Raw genomic sequence first — 18388 nt, 5'->3', positions numbered from 1 at the left:
AGTCCTTATTTCATTTCTTGAGATGTAAGATTGGCATTTTTACCAATAATTGGATGCATACCATAAAGCCTGAGATTCTCAATCTTGTTATGCTAACCATTAGACCACATCCAGTTCTCATTTCACCTTACTATTTACTAGCTTTGTCTGCCTTACTTTAAATGCATTTATTTCCAAAACTATATTGGGGATCGACAATAGAAAAAAAAAGAAGGTATCTCAATCACTAATCCATGCTTTAAATGTTTATTTCTACAAATGTCACTATAGTGACAAACAAAAGCTATATGGTAGATTGACAAAAGAAAAAACAAAGAGGTATCTTAATCACTAATTCAAACTGATATATTGAATAATATAAATAACTCAACTCCTTCACTCATTTCTTTTAATAATTAGCCAACTAGTTGTATTATGTAACTCATTCTAAACACCATATGATTAATAGCTTAAGGTTTATACACACACACAAATTCAAATATTTTTGTACTTCAGTTGAAATATAGTACATTTCTGTTTATTTCAATACATAGACTTTCAGTTTCTTATTGTTTAGCAATACAAACTAACAAAAGTAAGATACAGCAAGCTAGGATAATGACTGATTTTGTTATGAATGATAGAGCACAACTCTGATGTACGAACTGCAATGCTAATGCACGTTTCCTGACCTCAAAGTTTTAATTGCAGTCTTCATCTTAGTAAGTTCTCACATTTTCAGTCATTCAGTAGCATCAATTTTAACACTGCATATTACATGTAGTTTATGATTTTTTTCTATTCGGTTATAAATTTTGCTTCTACCAGTTTTAGATATAAATTTTGAAAACTGTAATTTATAAGCCTTAAGTATGTTAAATACATCTTTTTATCAAGTGAAGGTAGCAATGCAGTTGTTATAATAAATAAAATGCCTTGTTTCAAAGTTTTGTTATGTTTAAGTACAAAGTAAAATTTCTGATTAACAGACTTGGAAGATGACCTTCTAAGTTTCTTGTTACAGAATAAACAGACATCAGATAAAACAGATTTTGTAAAATTGTTGTAGCATAAGATTTAAAGTCTCATATTTATTAAAAAAACCTGCAAAAGAAACAAAAAAGGTCATTTCATAAAAAACAGATGATTACAGATAGATCATCAGCTACTCTTCTTTACAAAAACAGAAGCTCATAAAAATATTTTGCAAAATAAAAATATCAAATTCAAACATTGTTTACTATGACAAATAGTGAAGAAAACACAGGAAAACAATAATTTGGAATGCATAAAGTAAAAATAATTAGATGTAGAATTTGAATCTTAATTAAAATTTTTGGCACTTAACATATTGACAGTAATGTAGTTTTCTAATCTGTAACTATAATTAAACAAATATTGAGGAACTGAAACATTGTTTAGATATTGAGGTTAAATAGATGCTCTGTTTTTACATCATCATGGATGTCTTTTAAAATAATTGCTATGTTGTAACTCGTGTGTAAATGAAGTTTTTCATAATTTTAAAAACTTATTCATGCACTGTACTTACATTAGGAGATAGTATGCAATTCCATTTTATTGTGCAAGCAAATGATAAAACTATATTTAATAAATAAGAAACAGGGTCACTTATTTCTGTGAAAGCCAAATACAAGTTGATAATACTAATTCATTATCATAAAACACTATGGTACAGTCTGGTATACCAATTCATTTCCTAATGATATATATCTGATACATGGGCAATGAATGATATAATTTATCAGAAAACAGTTCATTGTAAGAACCAGAGATGGAAATAGGGATGTGTATTTATTTAATATATTTTTCTAAATATTTTGTATTTTTAGTGTCTTGTAAATGAATTATGTATCCAAATTTTTAAATTATTAGAGATGCAAAACTTTCATCTTGTTACTTTCAATCTTTTCAGAAATTTTGTATGTTATCCACCTTTAAGTTATTTTTTCTTTTCAAACTATCCTCAGATAGATAAAACACATCATGAGTTAACTAACAAAAGCAGAAACAAGTACTATTAACCATTACTCTGATGAAAAGCACATATTACCATTAACAATTTTATGATTAACAATTCAGATAAAAATACTTTAGCACCGGAATAAGGGAAACCTTAATGTTGGCACAGATGAGTCTGTTAGAAATGCAATTACTAAACATAGAACAATCAATGATATAACAATTACTTTGTTTACATTTGAAGTTTAAGTCCATGGCTTTAAATTACACCTTGGAGCTTCTGAAAATTTATGCTATGTTTTTAATGTAATAGTTTTCTAAAAATCCCAACTGTATGTGACATCAAATCTAATGACTAGCCAATGGGAAAACATACAAAGTTTGAATGAAGCAACTAAAGTTTCCAAGTGTGTCTCATCATCAAGTCAAAATAAGCATCTGTTTCAATAGATGCACTCACTCCAGAATAGTAGTTCATGAACTCTTCAAAAATAACCTAGATACAGAGATATTTTATGCTTAAATAATCATTAATAACAGAAACTCTGAATAAATTCCACAATTTTATTTTTTTCACTAATTTCTTCTATCAGTTTTGTGACTTCACATGTCAGTCCTCAACAGTTTCACTGAGAATCATTAAAAAACAACATACAAATACCACTTTTCAACTAAAAATAATCTAAATCAAATGCATCACAAATCTTCAGAAATAAAAAAGGCCATACTTTCATTTCTAAAATCCTATTCTAATTACATTTTTTCTTCTTATTATAAATGCAAGTTATTTATCGTGTGATTTAATACTTTTTCTTATTAAGACTGGTATAAAAGAAAAAGTAACTTTATTAGCTCTGTATCCAAGTGTTGAATATGACTATAGACTTAAAGTTGTAGGAAGTATTTTTTCTAGATTAATACAAATAGTTTATTTTTCCCAACTTTTATCTTAAAAACCTAAGATATAGTTTTAAAAAATTATTTTTTTATTTATAAAAAGCAAATATTTCACTAAATATCTGTTACAATAATGGGTACAAAAGTCAGTTCAACAATTACTTAATATACTACCTAATTACCTTGAAGATAATTTTGTAGCTCACATAACTTTTTGGAAAAGATTTATATACAGCTGTTTTGTTTGTTTTGAATTTTGCTCAAAGCTATACAAGGGCTATCTATGCTAGCCGTCTCTAATTTAGCAGTGCAAAACAAGAAAGAAGGCAGCTAATCATCACCACCCACTACTACCTCTTGGGTTACTGTTTAACCAGCAAATAGTGGGATTGACTGTCACATTATAATGCTTCCACAGCTCAAAAGGTTAGCATATTTGGTGTGTTGAGAATTAAAATTCATGATCCTCAGTTAATGAGTCGAATGCTCTAACCATCTGGCCATGCCAGTCCTAGTTGTTTTGTACTATGAAAAGATAGTCAAGATGTTAATAAATTTGTTGGAATTTTAAATTCAATAAACAAGAAAATTAAGTTTAGCTTAAAAATAATAAGAAAAACTTGTCATTTTTAGATGTGTTGGTAAGTGTTTCACCACAAAGGGAAATTGTAACTGATATTTTTATAAACCTATAAACTTGTATTTATATGTAGATTTGTTTAGTAATCATCCAAAACATATAAAATTAAATGCTTCTACACATCTTGAAATTAAATTAAATCACTTGGTTTCCAATGAAGAAACAAGAGGGAATAGATTACTAGTACTGTACAAATGTTTAGTTCAGTGGTACTATCTAGAGAAAGTTATAAAGAGGTTTTGAAATTGCTAAGAATAATGTTTTTGATTAAAAACATTTAAACAGAGACAACAATAAACCTAAAGAGAATATTAATACCTTTTGTTATGATTCATTATCCTAACAAACATACTGATATTTCATTTGTTAATATTAAGAAACAATCTAAATAAGATTGTTAAAATAAGAGATCTTTCTGCAGAAATTATCTTGACTTGCAACAACAAACTGTGTTTTATGTAATTACATTATGTGAAACCTACAAAAACAATAAAGAATGAGAAGTTCTTTATTATTATTAATAACTTATTTAATTGCAATTCTAAGAGTGTAACATATCTTTTAAAATATGTTAAATGTGGTGAATTATACAATCACTGAAATGGATAATTTAAGATTAAAGATAAATTTGCATAAATTCCATTTTAGTAATTCATCATGATGAAAAACCCACTATATGCTGGTAAACATTTCAATAAATGTATCTTGAGAAAAACTCTAAAAGAACCATGTTTATTGTGTTTTCTCCTTTTCAGGAATGTAAAACATGAAGGATTATTTTACAAAAATATTTTATAAATTTTTTGGTTTCTCTTTCAAATGGATATTAGTAATAGGGAAGAAATAATTGGTTGTGTAAAGTCAGTAGGAAATGGAAAACTGAAAGCAATTATTAAGACTTGTAGAAAAGAAAAAAAAACAGTAAGAGTGTGAAATTATAGGATAAATAAATTGCATTTCTATTATAATAATAATAAAAATATAATTAGAATAAGATTTTAATATAAAATGAAAAGCATACTGACTAACTTTATTTTTGAACATCTGGAAAGTATATGTTTTTAACTTAGGTTATTTATGTTTTGTTGAAAAGTGGTTCTACATGATTGTTTTTATTGATTCTCAGAAAAACTATTTTCTGAAGAGTAAACTTACAATTCACCAAACCAGAAAATTAATAAAAGAAAGGAAGAAAAAAGTCTTATATTCCAGTATTTTCTTATTAGTATCATACATGTATTTTATTGATGTTTATACACACACACACACACACACACATAGAGTAGAGGTATTCGAATATTGATCAAATTTTTTTAAGATAGAAATGTTGCTTTCAGAAATTGGGAACCAAATCAATAACCCAATTACCTATAAAATTTTCCTAGAATTATCACTTGCAATAAAAGGTACTGGCAATGTTAAAACTAAGAATTTATAAACTGTTACAATAATTTTTATGCAAATTTTACTTAGGATAGGATTCACATTAAGTTATTGTTGTAATTATTAAATAATTACAACAATAACATAATGTAAATATCTAAACATCACATGTAATGGTTATAAAACCAACAATGAGAGAAGTAATAGTAGCTTTGGGCTAAAGAAAGATACATGAAAGAACTGTTCAGTAAAATTTTTTTAAACCTATTGGTCCTCTGGACAGACACTATTAACAATAAGTCCAAAAATGTGGAATACATCAAATAAGAAGGATTATGTTTTCTGCATGTAGGTAAATACATTCCTTGTTTTATGAAAGAATATTCAAGTGTAAGAATAGCATGCATGAGCTTCAATGAATACTGAAATAAAATAAAAAAATTACCAAATTAAAATATCTTTGTCAGATGACATTTCATACCTTAAACTCGCATACAGATATTAAAAATTGTTTACTTCAGCACCACTATGTCAAGACTATAAATAATATACTGCATGCTTTTATAACAAATTTTCACATTTGTAATTAAACGTTTTTAAATCCACATACATCAATTAAACCACCAGCTCATGCTGAATCATATATATGCATTTTGATACTGAAGAAAGAGAGGTTGAAAATTATTTCGTCTTTTAACCATGTACTACGGTTTAAAGCAATTTTTGTCAAAATTACTGTCATTGTAGTGGTACACACAGAAATATAAAGAGGCAACAACAATTATTTACAGTGGTTATAAAAATACAATATTTCCTAAAACAGACAGACAGATTGTGATGGGCCAAATATGACCTAATTGGTTAGTGTATCAAACTGTGGATCAAAGATTCTTTGGTTTGACTCACATTACTGGCAAGAAAAAAACTGTTTTGCTCTTTGAAACACATGGTTTGAACAAGTGATGATCAAACCTTGCTATTCATTCTGACAAAAGTAGCCCAAGAGTTGACAGTGGGTGCCTTTTCTTGTATTTGTCAGGGACAGTTATCACAGATAACATTTGTGTTGTTTGGCATGAAATCCTTCAAGTAAACAAACTGATATTAGCTAAAAGAAAGAAATATTAAAATACCTTTGTGTATTTGAATACAAGCATGTAAATTTTTTCTTTCACTGAAGGGTTTTTCTTTTAACAGTGTTGGTCATGATTTGTGATGTTTTATCCACCAAACAATAAAACATTAAAAAAGTTGACAAAAGGATCAGTTGATACAAACATATTTTGAGAACTAGCTAGTCATGAGATAAATAGGGTTGCAAGGAAAAGAGACCACTATTACATGAGTATAATTCCTGTAAGTTATTTTATAATGACTTGTCTCACAGGGAAAGATCCACAATAGTAATTAACTAAAGGACATAAAACCATATAGGTCTACACTTTGTTTCAAAATTCTGTCTCAGTTGGTTGATTAGTTGTATGGCATTTATTGGCACAAAGCAACTAGGCTATCTGCCCCAAATAACTGGTAAAAAAGTAAAAACAATAAAATACATTAAAAGGAATCATGTTAAAACAAAACAAAGTACAATTTTTGATTTAAAAACTTGAATTAAAAAGGCCAACAGCCCTTAAAAATTTAAAAACACAACTGAAATGGACAGTGTCACCATTGCCAATGACACTATCCAACTTCAAAGGTAAACCCATGGCAAAAATATGTTTAAAATGGTGCTGTTACTCATGGTCCTAACAACTGCATGACAGTAAGATGTGAGCTATTGGGACTTGAGTGTCACACAGACCACACGCAAGTGTATCAGTACCAGATAAAAGAAAATGATGAGTTAAAAAACTGACTAGTGTGAAGCCTAGCCAGAACAACTTCCTACTTCTGATCCTTATAGAAGCAAGTAAGCCAAAGAGCAACAGAAGGTTTGATCTAGAAAAGCTTGTTATTACATTACTTACTCCAAGTTGACTGCCAGCTGAAGTAGAGCCTTGAATACAGGACTAGTCCATGCATGGGACAGGCATGGCTATGATAGCACCAGAGCAGACAGACTTAGCTGCAATGTCAGTGAGCTTGTAACTTGGATTGAGAGGAATAAGCAAGTCAGCTTTGAATATCAATAAGAACAGGGTGAAAACTAACATGAAGTGATTCCAGGGCCAGTAGAGAACTAAGCGAGTCGGCATAAATAGTACAGTTCGTGTACTGCATAGCTTCTATGTGATTCAGGGCAAGAGAAATGGTGTACAATTCAGTAGTGATCACAGAAACTGTAGAGAGGATTCTGTGTGCAACCAATGAATCACAACAAACCATGGCAAAGCCCACAGAGTCACCTGATTTCAAACTGTGCATACAAATGTGAATGGAAGGATGGTCCAAAAGATGTTTGGCAAATAGAAGGCAGAGGGAGTATCTACCTTCTTCAGATGACACACAAAAAGGTCACATTTGAGGATAGTAATAAGTCATGGTAGGATAGGAAGACCAGTGGATACAACAATGTTATCCATGGACTGACCCAATTCATATAACTGTGCTTGAATACCAAGGCTAAAAGGAACAATGAAAGACTGTCTAATTTTGAAAAAGCATGGCCCACTGAAGAAAGAAAACACAACTCCATGTGGGATGCTGTGGTGAGGATAGAAGTTTTGAAGCTTACAATGAAGACAGTTACAAATGGCAGAGGTGTAGAGGAGATTCTTGAGATTCAGTGTAAAAAGTCTGGGCTAGATAAATGAGAAAGACTCCTGTGCAGAGCTGACGCCTCTGATGGTGAACAGCATCCATCTTCAAGGCTGAGGTTCTGGCAGTGCCACAAACCAGTGACCAGTTGCAATTGCTTGAGGGCACAATAGATTTTTAGTATAGAACATACATCTGCTTCCCAAGAAATTAAAGAGAGGGCACAGAGGATGTTCATTGCCCTTCTACATGTGACACATATCTGCTTGATGTGTGGAATAAATATCAGCTTACAATCAAAGATAAGCCCCAATAACTTTGCTTCAGGGACCACAACAAGCACAACTTCTCTGAGATAGAGCTCGAGATTGAGGTGAATATCCTGTTGATGGCAGAAGTGCATGCAAATGGTTTGCTGTGGTCTGCTTCAGTAAATGATTGAGGGCAGTCTGTAACTCTCATGCAATGAACCTTGTACTCAACGACTGACATGAGATGCGAAAGTCATCGAGATAGAGACTGTATCCAGTTGTAGGGGATAGTTGTCCACTGATGGCATTAATCTTTATAATAAAAGGTGTGACACTCAAGACATATGCCTGATGGACTTCAAGTTCTTGTGGGAAAAAAATGGGAATATGTTGAACTCACACAGAGTTGAAATTGCCGATCCATTAAAACATGTTTAACAAAAATGGGCAAATGGCCATGCAACCCATATGAGTGGAGGTTTTGCAGGATGCTATACTTCTATGTAGTACCATAAGCTTCCTCAAAGTGAAAAAATACAGAAACAAGATGTAGCTGGAGAAAGGCTTCCCTGATTGACATTTGAAGTCAAATCAAGTGGTCCACAGTGGATCACTGTTTTTCAACCCACACTGGGTGGATGAGAGGAGGTTGTTTGATTCGAGGAACCAAACAAAATAAGCATTAACCATCCTCTCTAAGATCTTACAGAGACAGCTTGTCAAAGCAATTGGATGCTAGTTTGAAGGAATCTTGGGATACTTCCTAGGCTTAGGAAAAGGGAAGACAATAGCATGATGCCAAATAGCAGGAAAAACATTCTCATGCCAGATCCAGTTAAAAATGAGAAGAATAGAAAGAGAGGTAGCAGAGATGGTGTAGCATCTTGTAGTGAATGTTAGTCCAACTGATGTACTGCGAGACTAACGAAGAGTCAGCTTGAGTTCTGCCAAAGTAAAGGGGCAATTATAGTTTTAAAGATGATAAGCCAGAAAAGAAAGAGGTTATTGCTCTGCCCATGTCTTGATGGGTAAGATGATAGGGGATGAAGCAGAAGTGCCAGGTGCACAACAGCAGCTTTTGCTGAGAGTATCAGCAATGCTCTGGGCATTAGCGATTTCCTGTCCATCAGAAAGGAAGATCAAAAGGGGATCCAAAGTGTACTGTTTACTGATCTTTTGAATCTTGTTCCATATGCCTTTGAAACTGTTGTAGAAGAGATGCTAGATGTGTATTTAATCCAAGATTCCTTCTGGCTTTAATGTCTGAACTGCTGATGGTGTCCACAGGTCTGCTGAAAAGCAATATGGTTTAAAAGTGTGAGATACCTATGAAAGGTATCCAAGGCCTGTTTTTGAGCCTTTTGTGCCATGTGGCAGACAGGACTCCACCAAAGATGAGAATACTGTGGAAAACGTGTTACGGTTTAAGGTACTGGACAATACAGCCAGTAACTGCTGCCATCCAGTCACCTATCGATGGCTTACAGAGGATGTCAAGATCAAGTTTGAGGAGAGCAGTGAAAAAGGGCCAGTTGGTCTGGTCCAACTTCTATCGAGGCACACAGGTCTGGTGGCATCAACCACAGCCAGTCTCTTTCAAAATAACAGGAAAATGGTCACTACCCCATGAGTTATTGTCAACCCTCAAAGAAAGGTAAGAGAAAAGCAAAGGGAGCAGATAGAGAAATCGATAGCAGTAAAAGACTGATCAGGTGCATGAAAATAAGTAAAAGCACCAGTGAGGAAGAGAAAAAGATTGTGATCCAAGAGCATACACTCTATGGAATGACCTCTTCCATTAGTATCAGCATCACCCCAGAGGGGATTATGTCCATTAAAATTCCCCAGGATTAAAAATGGAGATGGTAACTGTTCAATGAGGGCATCAAGGTCTGACTTATCATAGGTTTCTTCAGGAGCCAAGTAGAGAGATCAAATAGTAATAGTGTAACCCAAGGAAATATAAATGGCTACAGCTTCCAAGGGTGTATCGAGCAGCAAAGACAGGGTGGGCACATGTTGATCGACCAGCAGCGAGACCCCTCCATGTATTCCTTCTGCCAAAGGATGACTGCATCGGCAGGTTTCAGAACTGTTTCCTGTAAGGAGAGACACACAAGATGGTAAGAATCAATCAAATCCTTAATGTCATCTATATTTGATGAAAACCCTAACAGAAGCACTGTATCAAAGTGGCCATATTTATTTGTGGAGAGGAGAATGGGGCAGAGAGACCTTCTGTTTTTAACCACATTTTTTTTCTGTATTGAACAGAGGTCTGTTGACCTCCATGGATCTTGCCCTGGATGAAATAGGCAGGTCTCTGTCTATGGACAAATATTCCAGCATAAACAAATACTCATTTTGCATTTTGGGGCTGCAGAGTAGGATGGACCCAAGGAAACAACTAAACCCGAAACCAAAGGAAGTGTACCCAGGTAGTCACTGGAAGGAGTGAAGGGGACAGAGATGAAAGTAGATGTAGATTCGTTAACTCTTCTAACTATGGAGGGCAAAAAAGACTCTTTAGATGTTTTTAAAACAACTCTACTGGAGGCACAGAGAGATCTGTCTGTATTCACACTGTGGCAGTATAATGGAGTGCAGCAGTACATGTCTTAGATGGAGTGGAGGACAATAACTTCCAAGCCTCTGAGTAGGAAATATTGTTTATGGTGTTCAAGCATTGCACCTCTTTTTCCTTCGCTTACCTAGGGTAAGAAATAGAGTAAAAGGTGGTGTGTGAACCACTACAGTTAACACAGTGTGATTCCAGTTTGCACTGGCAGATGTTGTGGCCTTTTCCACTACAATGAACACATGTCAAAGAATCATGATGTGATGTCTTTGAGTAACTGAACTGCTGACACTGGAATCATCTGAAAAGGTTGGGAATGTATGAGTGTACTGTACAGTTCAGATTATTTGCTTTGATTGTGGCTGAAAAATATGATGATTCAAATGCCAATATCAGAACCTTAGTAGGCAACATAATTCTGTCTTTGAGAGAGGAGATTTGGCCCACCACAGAAACACCTTGACTAAAAAAATCAGTGATGATCTGACTTGGGAATTTTCTTTAAATCTCTCTGAACTATAACTCATCTGGAAGGATTCAAAGATGTATGGGGAGTAACCTTAATGGGTATACCCCCAATGGTTTTCGACTGCAAAATTTGTGGTGAAAATGTTTGCACCAAAATGTCTCCAGAGCATAACTTCTTTACTGACTTGGGGGGAATAAAAGAGAGAGACATCTGCCCTGAGGATAAGGAATGCATAATTAGAAATTGAGGTACAGAATCTGACAGTGAAGGTGACTGTACAACAAAAGCATCCATGCATGGACATTTTCAGATAATCCTTTTTTCAAGTTTATTTACATTTTTTCATGAATGGTGTATCTGTAGTAAAGGCAATTCATGTCAATGCCCACTGACCCCACCCACCAAAAAGCTCAACAAGGGGATGCACTACAATGCCAAACAAAGACACTGCAGCAATGCTAGGGTTTTGTGAGAAACAACAGTTTATAAGCATTACGATGTGGTTTTATTTTTGGAAAATATAGTTTCAAAAGAATACTGTCCTATCTTCTTCTACTTAAAAACAACAACAACATTTTGATGAAACATGCATTATGTTTTCAAAAACTAAAACCACTTCATTATAGTTATAAGTTATTATTGGTCTGTTTACTAAGATAAGGTTATCAAGCATTGACAATTTTAAATTATTTTGGGTTTGTACCATTAACTTTATTGTATACTTTCTAGCCCATTCCTCTAAAAGTATTCAAAATATTGAAATTCCAAAATGTATTAGCCATTTAACATTTAAGATTTCATTCATGGCACTTTATTACACTTAAATATGCTACAGTTTCTGAATTTTAGCTATCAATAAATTTTAATTACACAGAAATGGCCAAAACTATTATTCTGGTTACAAAGTAAATTTTTCTTCAGACAGAACATGAGATTTTTATTTCAGTCTGTATTTAACAAGGAAATTTTTATGCTTCAGTTTGAATATATATCTTAAAAATACTTCACAAACATGAACAAATTATAATGCTGGCACAAACTTCAGCAAGAAAAGAATATCTATTTATGGTAGAATTGCATTTCAGACATTTTACATAGGATTACCATTAATGATGATTTCTCGTATTTTCTCAGGAATTTAACTTTCTCTGCACTTTTCTACATACTGAAGCAGAAACAGATGAAAATGTTATTCTTAGGTAGTTGGTTTAATTCATATATAAATGTTTTTAGTCTTTTTTTTTGCTCTTAATAAAGTGTAATTTTAGCTGCTCTTCAAGAGAATACTATTTCTTCTCATGCTAGTTTTTGTCATAAAAACAAGACTTTAAATAGCATCAGAAATTAATTTAACATATTTTAAAGATATTAGCATAATTTTCAAAGTTTTGTTCTGACAGATTAACTGAAACATTTAATCATTAATAAGAAAAACATCATCAGTAAATTACACTAAACCTTTCAAAAATAATTTAACAAGTGATCTGAGTTTACTTGAAAGTTTTATTTATCTTTGAGTCAGGATTATCAGGGGAATCAAAACGTTTTAGGAATAGATTAAAAATTTCATTTTCTGTAAGTTCGCCATTTTGAAACTTGGGATGGTGACAAGCATTGTAGACACCATGTAGATCGTTAACAGTTATTACTCCATCATATGAATGGTCAAGCTTTTTGAAGGCTTGTTCAATGAGATTTATCCGTACCCGAGACATTGGAGGCTGAAATTTACTTTTAATATTAAGATATTCAGTATCACATACACAACACAATAAGAACACTAAACTGTAAAATTGTCTTCTTGCAGTAACTAACTTTAGAATTTTTGTTTAAATTATCACACAATGATAATGATTGTTTTTAACAACTAAGCTAACATTTAAACACCTATTACAGGTTTGTTCTATTGAACAAACTGCATTACTAGACAAAATAATGTGTGAACACACTTCAATAATATAGTAAGGTATTTTATTCAACTGTGAATATATTTCAATGAAGATCTGTCAATTTCAAAAGAATTAGCATCAATTTGAGAGTCACACTATAAACTTGCAATAGGTAGGCTTCTCTTTCAACTTGTTTCATCTTATACAAATATTTTTAATGTTGTTGAACTCTGTCTGTTGCCATTATAATTTAAAACCTGTTGCCTTTCAATAACAAAATACCTATGTTTTGTACGTTAACTCAAAATTTCTCTTAATTTTGAAATAAGTAAAAACAAAAGTATAATTGAAATTTTGAAATAATGTTCTAATATTACTGGGACCTGCAAATGAACTTTAACTATGCAGCAATTTCTTTTTAACCCTCTGAGATTACATAACAGTTGCTTGCATGTATGTAAGAAAAGGCTGAAATTAATATTACAGCATACATGTTAAAATTCCCTAAAAGACAGACATCTAATTTAAACAACAAAAAGAAAAAAAATGTATAATTTATTTTACACTCAGAAAACTTGTTTCAAAGTTCTACTTTACCATTAGTTATGTTATACTTGAGCCTGAGGTTCAAATGAAACAATTACAAAGGATTTTGAAGAGGAAGAATATATTTCTTATGTATTTTTGATTCATTTATCCATCATGTTGGTAGCAGTTATTATTATTCACTTAATAAAAGAACATTACTCAAGCATTTAAACATTTTAATACCATCAAAATCACTAAGGTCTTTAGTTAAATATAAGATTTTTTGGTTAACTTAAAATCATAGATGTTCTTGTACAAACCTTTGTCAAATTGAAACTATTCAAAACATATTGACAAAAACAAACATGAAAAACAAATGTTTTTCTCAGATGATAAACAGTAACACAAAAATAAAAACTACATATACATACAAGGATTTTCATTAGGACACAGATGTAATCCTATAGTCTATATATAGTAACATCACCTAAAATGAGACAACACTATCAAAATTTTACCTGCTGATAAGGAAACATCTCAATAACCCTAAATATGGATAACTATGACACAAAATCAAGACAGTTACAAGATGACTACCAGTACAAAAAGCTCAACAATTACCTCAAAGGAAAGAAAGAGACTCATCAAGGGAATGTTAAACTTAAACTGATGCTTAATGAATGAAAATACTATTACACCCTTATGCAAATTAATTGAAACAAGACAGAAAATTATGATTTTTTTCAATATTTTGCATTTTATTTTGAAAATCAAAAAATTACTCACAAAACTAATGACTGCCTTTATTTTTCAGAAGATCATTAATCTGCTTTGGTATCGAGTCCACAAGTTGACTGCAATCTTTACTAATTTTTGAATCACGTTACCACACCTCAATTATGGCCTCAATTAGTTTATCTTTCATAGTACAGTCTTTTCCCCAAAATCTTTCTTTAGAAATCGCCCAAAGATTTTCAATAGGAATTAAGTCTGGAGTATTTCCAGGCCAGTCCAGCACTTTTATTCGTGTTGTAGTAATAAAATTCTTCACAAGTTTTGATGTGTGGCACGGAGCCAGATCTTGCCGAAAAATGCCAGATCCATCTCTTTTTTCAATTCTGGACGATTCTGAACAAATAACTCTGTCCTCTAACAACAACAAAAAACAGCTTTTACAGATGTTGCACTGAAAACACATTTGTTATCTGCCCCTAGTCATAAAAACTTACTAGCCTTTTCACAAAATTTTAATCCAACAAACACAAATCCACTTCACCATGGAAAGAGAGAACAACAACAGTTTGCCAATCCTTGGTATGTTAACTAGCAGACAGAATGATATATAGGAAACCAATTCATATCAGTGCAAACTTTAGGAGTATGAAAATGTCAAGATAAAGGGGCAGCAGACAGATGGACTTGGGAAAAGTTTTTTTTTTTAAACAACAAGTGGAAGGACAGCCATGAAAGATAAACTAAGACTTCTAAGAAACTGAGAAATACCATTGAATACAGGGTCATTGCCTAGCACTTCTAAAGGCACTAGTGCAGGAAACATAATACTTTAAGATTCTCACCACACACAATAACCAGAAGTGAGAAATAGTGATCAGATGAGTCAGTGAAAAGGATTTATTCCCTTCCTTGGCTACCAGTGCTTTAAGGAAATAAAACTGGTCTGAGGACTTAGAATAGTAAAGCATCTTGTGTTTGTTCAGAACAAACCACTCCAACCAACAACATTGGTAGGTTAACAGCAACAAAAAATAAACATACAAGGTACATGAGGTTCAGGTCTGACATGAAGGCTGAGAAAGAGTATATAATGACTTTTTATATACCTGTTAGGTAATTGCAATGTTTGTTTGTTTTTTGACGAAAAACTCAAGATACACGAAAAGGCTGGTGAGTACCAGTGACTCAAAGAATTTTTAACTCAAGTATCAAAAAGTAGTTGATAAGTCTACCTTATACCGCGAATCTAAATGATGCAAAACCTTCGTCAAAGAGCCAAGTCAAAAAACGAGTTGTGGTTAGCATTTCAGATCAAAATGGGTTCAAACTCCTAACTAATTATAGTATAGATATGCAGTATAGGTCTGATATGTCTGAGTCTGTACAATTTCCTTATTTACGTGCATTAATTAGTCAGTTTTATAATACATTTTTATTTTATAGAGTATTGTATATAACACATTTACAACTTTTGTACAGAACAACAATAAAAGCAATAAATACCATTTTACAAGAAGGAAATATGCTTTGTAATCCTAATAGTTTAGATAATAATGTTAGTGTTACTGAAGATGATTGCACAAATCACTCATTAATGAATACTAGTAAAAATCATGTCTTGTAAAGTGTACAAAACCTCTGCAAAAGCTTTATATTTTTTTTACTTTTAACAACAAAACTACAGAGAAGTCAGAACTAAAATATTCATTTGATTACAAGATGAATTTTTCTATATAATTAACAAGAACTTTGTATGTATATCTTAGCACAAGAGAAATGGTTTGACTCAACACCATAAGGCCAGAAACCTGATACTAATGATGAGAGGGAGAATAGCAAAAATAAAAAAAATAAAAAAATGGACTCTTCTTTAAAAAGAAGATGTAAACAAAGCTCCCCTTTTAATTGTGAAAGGATTAACTGTTCATGACCCTATTTTCAGTAACAAAAATTTTATGGACAGCAGTTTAATGGAGTAATATCTAAAAGGTTGTATAAATTGTATAATAAAATGACAAAATATAAAATATCAAAGAAAGTCAGTAAAACCATTAAAGAAGTGAATAATTTAAAATGGAATTATTGTCTTCCAAAAGTAACTGCTAAAGTTACAAGAAAACAGAAGGCTCAACATAAGTTTGCAAAACATTTTAGAAAATCTTCAAAAGTAAGTATTGTTTCAATTATTGGTCTACTCATTGTTTGTTTTTTATATAAAGGAAATATTTTTCTTCATTTATTTGCTTTATTTCATCTGTGATGTGCTGACTGTATTCTACAAATGACTCGTGTCATAAAAAATATTTTCTTTTATTGTTCAAACAATATACAGATGTGTATACAATTATATATTTAGTTATTAATACGTAAAAGATTAGATATAACACTATGCTGAATGTCACACACATTGTATAAAATATTTTTCAATATATGGTTTTAATAAATGTGCTTTAATTGCAATGATATTTCTTTAGAAACTTGGGTTATGAGCTGTGTTTCAATTTATGTTTGGCAAATTTCTTATTAGTTTTAGAACTACCAAAACTTCATACTAGCAAATTGAATTATCTAAAAAGTTTCCACCACATTTTTTTTTAAAATGAAGATTTAGTAACTGAAATTAGGGTTCAGGATGGGCAGGTAAAGAAAAAATATTTATACACATTATACTAGGGTGAAATACTTGATAACTGTGTAACATTTATAAATGAATACTGTCTATGCATCAAGTATAATGTAGATAAATTTCTGCAACCCAATCAGATATTATTAATCCTATTTCTCATACAGCAGAAGAGTTATTTTACACCATATTGGGAAATCCGTTTTAATGATTATGTTTGATAATGTTTTCTATAATTTGATAATGAGAGCAAATACAGTCATATTGATAAGAGTGTATGAATAATTTATGTATCTAATGATATTTGATTTAATCATGTACATCTAGTAATGATAACTATGAAGGTTGTTGTTACATATTTAAATTAAAGTTAAAAAAACTTGTAGAGATATGTTTTAAAAATAATTTTGTTTACATGAAGTATAGAAAACCTTATAAAATCAAAAATAAGGTTTGTTGCAAAATATTTTGAAATTTCTCTTTTGAGGTGTACTGTTTTGCTTGTGGGTATGCACATATGATGGGAAAATAATTTATAATAAAGCAAGGAAGTTAATTTTTATCTCAGTAATTCAATTAGGTTATTGATTTCTTTAACTATTATTTTGTGTAATTTTTAGGTGTATATTGGAAAATGAGTGTGAATACTTCAGGATAAATGCAATATGATAAAAGCAAATAAAAAGGATTCTTTAGTTATGAGCAATGTTCCTGTTGTATTATGAGGGTCTGATAAGCTTATAATCCATAATTTGGAGGGGAAAATTTGCACAACTGAACTTGTTGTTTGGACCCCATAACTTCTCATAAGTAAGCTACAGTAAAAGGCAAAAATATGAATTCTTCAGAATGTTGATTTTTTTTTCTTTCAAATTATCTCAAAAAGTATGTTAGTAGAAATTAATGTTTATTACTTGTAAAACCTATCCAAGTTTGAAATTAAAATATTTCATAAGCAATATCTCTTTATGAGTTGTAATTTTAGATAATGTAGTTTTAAGAAACATTTATGTTGTTTTTTTCAAGAATATTACTTTTTTCTTCCTATCATTTCATTCAGGTATTTATAGAAACTGGTTATAGCATAATGGTATTTCAAATAGAGGAGACCAAAAGAAGTGTCCAAGTTTGGTATTACATAACAGAAACAATTATGGACATACATAAATGAATAAAAAGTTAAACAAAATTCTTCACATGCAAGTAGTGAATGATTAAGTGACTTTTCTTACATAACAAAATAATTCTGTAGGAAATAGAAGGTAAAGTTTTGTAGTAATAAAAGCTAGTTTAAACTAAAGTGACTGTTTAATTTCATATTTTCCAAGAAAAATACCTTTTGCTAAAACATTTTAAGACAAATTTAACTTTTAGATATTTTTACTTCACAAAATAGAAAAAATAAAACTTACAATGCAATGTCTTGAAAAGGTAATCATTAATGAAGATCACAAATTACTTAGTTAAACCAATAAAGTGTATCATTTAATGTAAATTTTAAAACAAAGGGGTATTTAAAAAAATAGCAGTATAAGGTTTATGTAATCACTAGAAAAAACTGGGAACCATAAAGTTTTATGATTAGCTAAGTTAGATCAATCAGCTCAGAATGAACAGTCACAGAGATCAATCAGATCATCCAATTGTGGACTAGAAGCAACTTGGACAAGCTGGGCCAACCAGCAGTATCTGAGATGGTCTGAGGCAACCAACTTAAGAACCAGCAAGAC

General features: G+C 31.5%; 1 pseudogene across 1 annotated transcript in view; it reads right to left on the bottom strand.

Annotated features, from left to right (window-relative positions):
• Positions 1–2327: 2327 nt before the first annotated feature.
• The window catches only part of LOC143245571 (calcyphosin-like protein), a 39460-nt pseudogene continuing 23399 nt past the window's right edge, over positions 2328–18388 (bottom strand). Inside the window, exon 3 of the transcript XR_013025642.1 lies at positions 2328–2458. The product of XR_013025642.1 is annotated as a calcyphosin-like protein (transcript). The remainder of the gene's footprint in view (positions 2459–18388) is intronic.

This window comes from Tachypleus tridentatus, chromosome 2 (genome assembly GCF_004210375.1).
Source record: "Tachypleus tridentatus isolate NWPU-2018 chromosome 2, ASM421037v1, whole genome shotgun sequence".
Lineage (NCBI taxonomy): Eukaryota > Metazoa > Arthropoda > Merostomata > Xiphosura > Limulidae > Tachypleus > Tachypleus tridentatus.
This window is presented reverse-complemented; position numbering and strand designations above follow the sequence as displayed.